This window comes from Microtus ochrogaster, chromosome 7 (genome assembly GCF_000317375.1).
Source record: "Microtus ochrogaster isolate Prairie Vole_2 chromosome 7, MicOch1.0, whole genome shotgun sequence".
Lineage (NCBI taxonomy): Eukaryota > Metazoa > Chordata > Mammalia > Rodentia > Cricetidae > Microtus > Microtus ochrogaster.
In genome coordinates this window covers 55539889-55546080 of record NC_022014.1, presented here as the reverse complement: position 1 = coordinate 55546080, position 6192 = coordinate 55539889, and positions in this window count along the sequence as shown.

The window sequence follows — 6192 nt, the reverse complement described above, 5'->3', positions numbered from 1 at the left end:
TAGATAGATAGATAGATAGATAGATAGATAGATAGATGATAGATAGATAGATAGATAGATAGATAGATAGATAGATAGATAGATAGATAGATAGATCGGTAGATGTAAGCTGAACAAACCATGTCTTTCGGTTGCAGGAGCTTCATGCCACTGTGACCGAAGACTGCTGAAAGATGAAGTCTTTTTTTTTTAAGTTGGAATGACTTGAATCATCAACAGGAACCCCATGACCTACTTGGACACTGAAGGACTCGAGATGACTCAACTATGACTCATGCTAGGTGTGCTAAGCCTTAGTGCAAAGCTCAGATCTACATCTCTGCTAGGTGAATGGAGGTAGACCATGCTTAGTACAGCGCCTGACTGTGTGGCAGTCATGTGGATGAACTTGCCAGCTATGTAAGCACACTGAACATGGCTTGGAAGAGGAAGAAAGGGCAACTTAAGAGGCTACTGTGTTCCTACTTCTCTATTTAAGAAAGGAGTGCTGTGGGCACAGTCAGGGTAGGTGTTCCTTCAGAACTTCTAATTTTGTCTAATGAGAGACCCTAAGACCTAAGACACAGGACATCTTGCTAGGCTCTTTGCCAGTCATCATTGTCAGTTTTATCACCTGCTTCCCATACCAATGTTGTTTGATTGTTTACATACCAGCAATGTCCACTAATGCAGTGGCACGCTGTGTTTAACTCTTTGAACCCTGGGAAATGTATCCAAAGGCTTCCATTATAGAGAGATGGGTCCTAATGGGTCTTGGCTCCATGGTGACAGCCTTAGGCATCTTTTAGTTATGGTTTTGGATGTTCTGCTTGGGCCACAGTGCTCCTTCCTGCCCCGTCCCAAGAAAATTCTTTTGAAATCAAGTTCTCTTCCATTTGTCTCAGTCTTCAGGTGACCCCTGGGGCTGTCAGCACTTTTCACTCAGCTGGGCTCCTTGCTGGGCTCCCACGAGAGCCAACCTTGTTAAAGCTCCATCCTTCATTCAGCTCACTTACTCATTCGTTAAACAAATATTTGTTAATCATCTGCTTTGTGCTAAAGAACAAACAACACTGTTGGTCTAAAACAACCTAACAAGTGAATAATGGATAATTAATTACCATTTATATTTACTTTGTGCCAGGCTAACCTTAAGCCATATGTGTGTGTAATATATATATATATATATATATATATATATATATATATAATCTTTTAGAACTATAGCTTATATACAATATGTATAATAGTGATTACATCACATATAAATATACCTGTATATGTATTCAGTCTTCTTTATGAATGGGTTGGTAGCAATAGAGTCAACAAATTGGAGATTGAAAACATTCAGAAGATACTTAAATCTGTGCTACATACACGCAGACCCTTTCCTCTTTGACATTCTCTAAGGCACTTAGGTAATGATTGTTTACATTGCATTAGATGTAATCAAGTCGCACAGAGATGATCTGAAGCACATGAGAGGATGTGCATGGATTCCATAAAATAAAGATTGTGATATTTCCGTGGACGGTGAAACCAGTCCCCCAAAGACGCTCCCCGCAGCTCCATGAAGTGCTTCCCCAACAGCAAGACGACAAGCCTGAGACACAGCAGTCCCAGGCCACGAACTAGCCACCAGCCTGGCTGTCTAGTCTAAAGAAAAAGAGTGAAATAGTTTAAGACCTGCTTCCTCGGCACCACACACCTCACATGCTCAACAGTCACATATGCCCCATGAGGCTGCACATACACAGGGCATGTTCACTGTCGCAGAACTCTGCCTGGTGTGATGGTCCAGAGTCCTGTGGCTGGCCATAGAAGCCCCAAGGGGTGTCTTCTGCTCTGATACTCACCAGCGGGGAGACTTTAAGCAAATTCCCCAGCCTCTCTGAGTCTCAGGATATTGATCTACAAAACGTGTTTACTATATATGAGCACTCTCATGGAGTTTGGGGGAAGATGAATTAATCCTGGCTTGTTTAGGGGTGCCTCACATACAGTAGACACTTGACCAATAGGTCAATAAGAGCCCCTGCATCAAGCTCCTGAACTGTTAGGAGGTGGAAACAGAGCAGAGCAAGGAGATAGAAGGTGAGAGGGGCCAGCATAGGCAGGCCTTAGCTTTGAACGAGTAGCGCCTAAGGGAGCGAGGAAGCCCCACGGGATCAGCACATGAGAAACACGCAGACTCAAGGCTGTGGTTTGCTAGGCTAGCCCAGGGCTTGCCGTGAAGCCAGTGTGACTGGAAAGGGGTGTATGGGGCTGAGGACAAAAGCACAGCCTGGGGACATGCTGAAGAACCGCACTATGGACCTGGCCATCTGTCCTGAGCATGGGGAGCACTTGTGGTTTTAAGCAGGAAGTGTTGGCATCTGACTCACATGTGAAAGTTATCTTGACCAGCTATGTGTGAAGGGAAGACCACAGAGCTGAGGTAACAGGGGGAGCCCTGTCTGGGGGACGCTCAGCTGGTAGGCCCATGAGAGGGTATAGAGGATGGGGGCCCACAAATTTCATCTCCCAGCCAGCTCCTCATTCAGAAGGCTCTCTGACTGGGAAACTTGGCTGAGCATTCGCCTGGCTCATTCTCTCACTTCCTTAGGTGCTGACTCAGAGATTTCTGCTCTAGTTTCATTTCCAAACACTGTGACAGAATTCGGAGACAACAGCAACTTAGGGGGAAAGGGCTTATTTTAGCTCACGAAACCAGAGCGAGGGCCTTTCGTCTCTGAAGGAAAATCAAGGGACAGGAAACCTCTAGCCACATTTGGTCAAGAGAGGATGTGAATGCTTAGTTCTCAGGTAGCTTTCTCCTTTCTATATTGTCCAGGACCTTAAGTGCAGGGAATGGTGCCGCGGGTCTTCCCACCTCGACTAACGAATCAAGATAATTTCCCAGAGGTAAACCAGTCCCCTTATTAAGACTATTCCCAGGTGAATAGATTGTATCAGGTTGATAATTAATTGAACTGCCACAATCTCCTTTTCAGAATAGGCTTCCTATCCCCTTTTTCTGGTTTATTTTTTTCCCTCCTTATCCCAAACTAATTTATACTGTATTTTAAGAGTCTCATTATTGTTCATACAAGGGCCAATATGATATGATAACATGGTTTTTGTCACCTCTGTTCCTCACCGAATCCCAAAATTCTACATCACAAAGCTGGTGTTTATGAACTATTGTAGAATGAACCAGTGAATGACTAGCATAGGGAGGCAAGAGAGCAGGTGCCGAGATACTGGAGCTTGGAGAGCCGCACAGAGCGAGCAGCAGAACCATGCTGCAAGCCAGGCCTCACGGTTCCCACCCTGGACTCCTTCCTCTCTGCTTCTCGGTACCTCATCTAAATTTCTTCTGTGTCCGCAGGGCTCTCCATGGGTCCCCTCTGCTCAGTTGTCTCTTTTCCTCTTGTGGTAGCCACTCTTAACCACCCTCTCCTTCTCCCCAGAATGTGCATCCCCTTGGCTGAGCTTTCAAAACCTGGCCAACTGTAGGGTCTGGAGAATTACTGCATCGTGTGAAAGAAAAGGAGCAAGATGCCAAGGTCAGATTTCTAACCTGTTTTTTCTACTCCGGCCATCTGTCTAGTAAGGTGCAGAGACAGTGACTCCAGGTGAGGGTGATGGGAAATGCAGAATGGGAAAACGAAGCCGGATCATGGTCCTCCATTGGCCACAGCTGCTGCTGAACACTGGTGGTTGGGTGTGCAGTTTGCTCTGGTACCTGTGCAGGGACTGAGGGCAGAAACTTCATCAAATCTGTCTTCATGAACAGAAGCATGGCGCCATAGTCCACTTCCCATGGCTGGGTTGTTTATAAAGAATAAATGGTGACGCCCGTATCTGAGAGTGGCCTCCTGGCTGCATCCAAACCTGCAGAGGGCCTCACTTTCTAAAGCAGAATATAAGAGGGGGTTTTTACAGCAGAGGGATTCCTGCAGCAAGTGAATTCATCAATCCATAGATGCATCCGGCCATTCAAGAGCCAGCCTTCCAGCCCCCACAGGCCTCGCATCTCCAATACCATTAGCACGTGGCTTGAAGATTATGTTTTCCATCCATGATTTTGGAATCACATCTAAACATAGCTTCAGGCTTTCTTCTCATCTGGTGGAGAGGTTCTTAAACCAGGTCACTCCACTCTTCCGCCTCTTCCCGACAAGCAGAGCGGGCTGCTTCAGCTTGCCTGTTTGCTGTCCATCAAGGTCTCTCACTCTAGCCCACAGCAAAATTTTCCTCTTTTTTCTGAATAATACAATAGTCAAGTGCTGATTGGTTGGACTCCAGGCATTTTTGCAAACCTGCAGTGCTGCGCATGCATATCCCTCTCCACAGTCAGAATACCTACTTGGAATAGCCCCCAGGTGAGAAGTAAAGTTCGACTCAATCCTAGTGTCTGAATCTAACTCTGAGCTTTTCTTTACCCAGTATACACTTTCCATTCATTCATTCATTCATTCATTCATTCATTCTTGTTTGTTTCCGGCACCTTTTTAGTTGAACCATACTGTGTTACACGGTCCTTTTCTAAGCACTAGGCTATACCGGTGAACAAGCAGACAAGGTTCCAGCCTCAGAGAACTAACTTCCCATTCAGGCAATGAGAGAAAAGATGCTGAACAGGAAAGACCCATCAAGCTAAGCAGGAGAAGATTGACTGCTGCGCCAAAGAAAGCACAATGGTGGCTTCTTGACTGGAGGATTGGAAGATCGATCGGGACACGTTCCCTCATGCTGATGGGATGCTGTTGGGTACCAAATATAGCCAGGTGAACACTCCTGGGAAGATTATGTCTGTATCAGGAAGTGCCTTGGAGAAAGAGAGGGAGGGCATCTGGGAGGGAGGTGGGCGTGGCTGCTCCTGGAGAAACCCCGCCCCCGTGTCCGGTTGATCCCTCCCCTCCCCCCAATGACTTGTTCTGCAGACACAAAAGGCTGACACAGGAGGCCTCGGCTCCCCCGCCGCCCCCCCCCCCGCAGCATCACCTATAAAATTTCCAAGCCCTTGTCTCTCACTCTCTATTGTTTCAGTGCAGCTAGTGCCCGTCCACCAGCTCCACCCACAGCCTAACACCTAGATTCAGGCCAGCCCTGCTCAGCCGCCTTCAGACTGGGAAGTTGGATGGCTTTTCCACTCCGCTGCCACTCACAACCTCACTGTGGCTACAGCCCTCCTACCTGGGGCTCCGGGAAAGTTCACTTCCTCTTTTGACATCTTAGCATGTAAGAATCATTCCAGATTTGGTGGCTCTTCAATTTCCTCTTTTGTTTCTTCTAAAAAGCGTGACCTGGGGGAATCGACGGGTTGAGCAAGGGTTGAAGGATCAGAAGGGTTTTTATGAACTTCACTGAGTCCTCAAAGGCAGAGAAACTAGAGTTCCTCTGATATAACAGAGCACGCCGGAGCATGACATAGGGATTTCTACATTTCCGGGAAGCCCCTGTGATACCTGCTTACAATGTAATAAGTCCTTTTCCCTCTTTTAGAGCCTTGAATGAGCCAGAAGTCAGAGGTACCAGAGGCAGCCAGAGGAGGTCAGCAGGGGAACCTGGCTTCATATATAGTCATCAGCAGAATCCTTCTAGGTTGTCTGTGACTTATTTTGTTTGAACTATGATTTATTTTTTTTCTATCTGCAGAGGTAAAACATAGCCATTATGGAAATGTAATCAAAACACAGGTGAGTAAATAAGCATATTACTAAAATGCTTGCATTTCCTTTTATTAAAAGAGAAAACTTTCTCACTACTTATAAAAGATTTGATGTGCATGCATGTGTGCATTGCGTGCATGTGTGTGTGCATGCGCGTGAGTGCATGCCATCTATGAAGATACCTGTGTAAGCCATAAGAAGTTATTAGATCCCTTAGAACTGGAGTGACAGGTGACTGTGAGACCTTGACATGGGTGATGAGAACCAAGCTTGGGTTCTGTGGCAGAAAGGACTTTTAACTGCTGACCCATCTTTCCAGCCTCAAACGGTCTCACTTTTCAAATGAGACTACACTTCTCATGCTGTTCTTTATGGACTCTATAAAAAAGAACAACTTCCGACAGCTGTAATAGCCCTAACTTGGGCAAACAACAATTCATGAGTCTGCAGAACTCAGAGCCAGACTAGAGTCAGAGAGCCACCCAGTGTGAGTCTCCGCCTTTCTAAAGCTGGATAAGCAGGGGCATTACCTGACAAGCCTACAGCTGATGAGGCA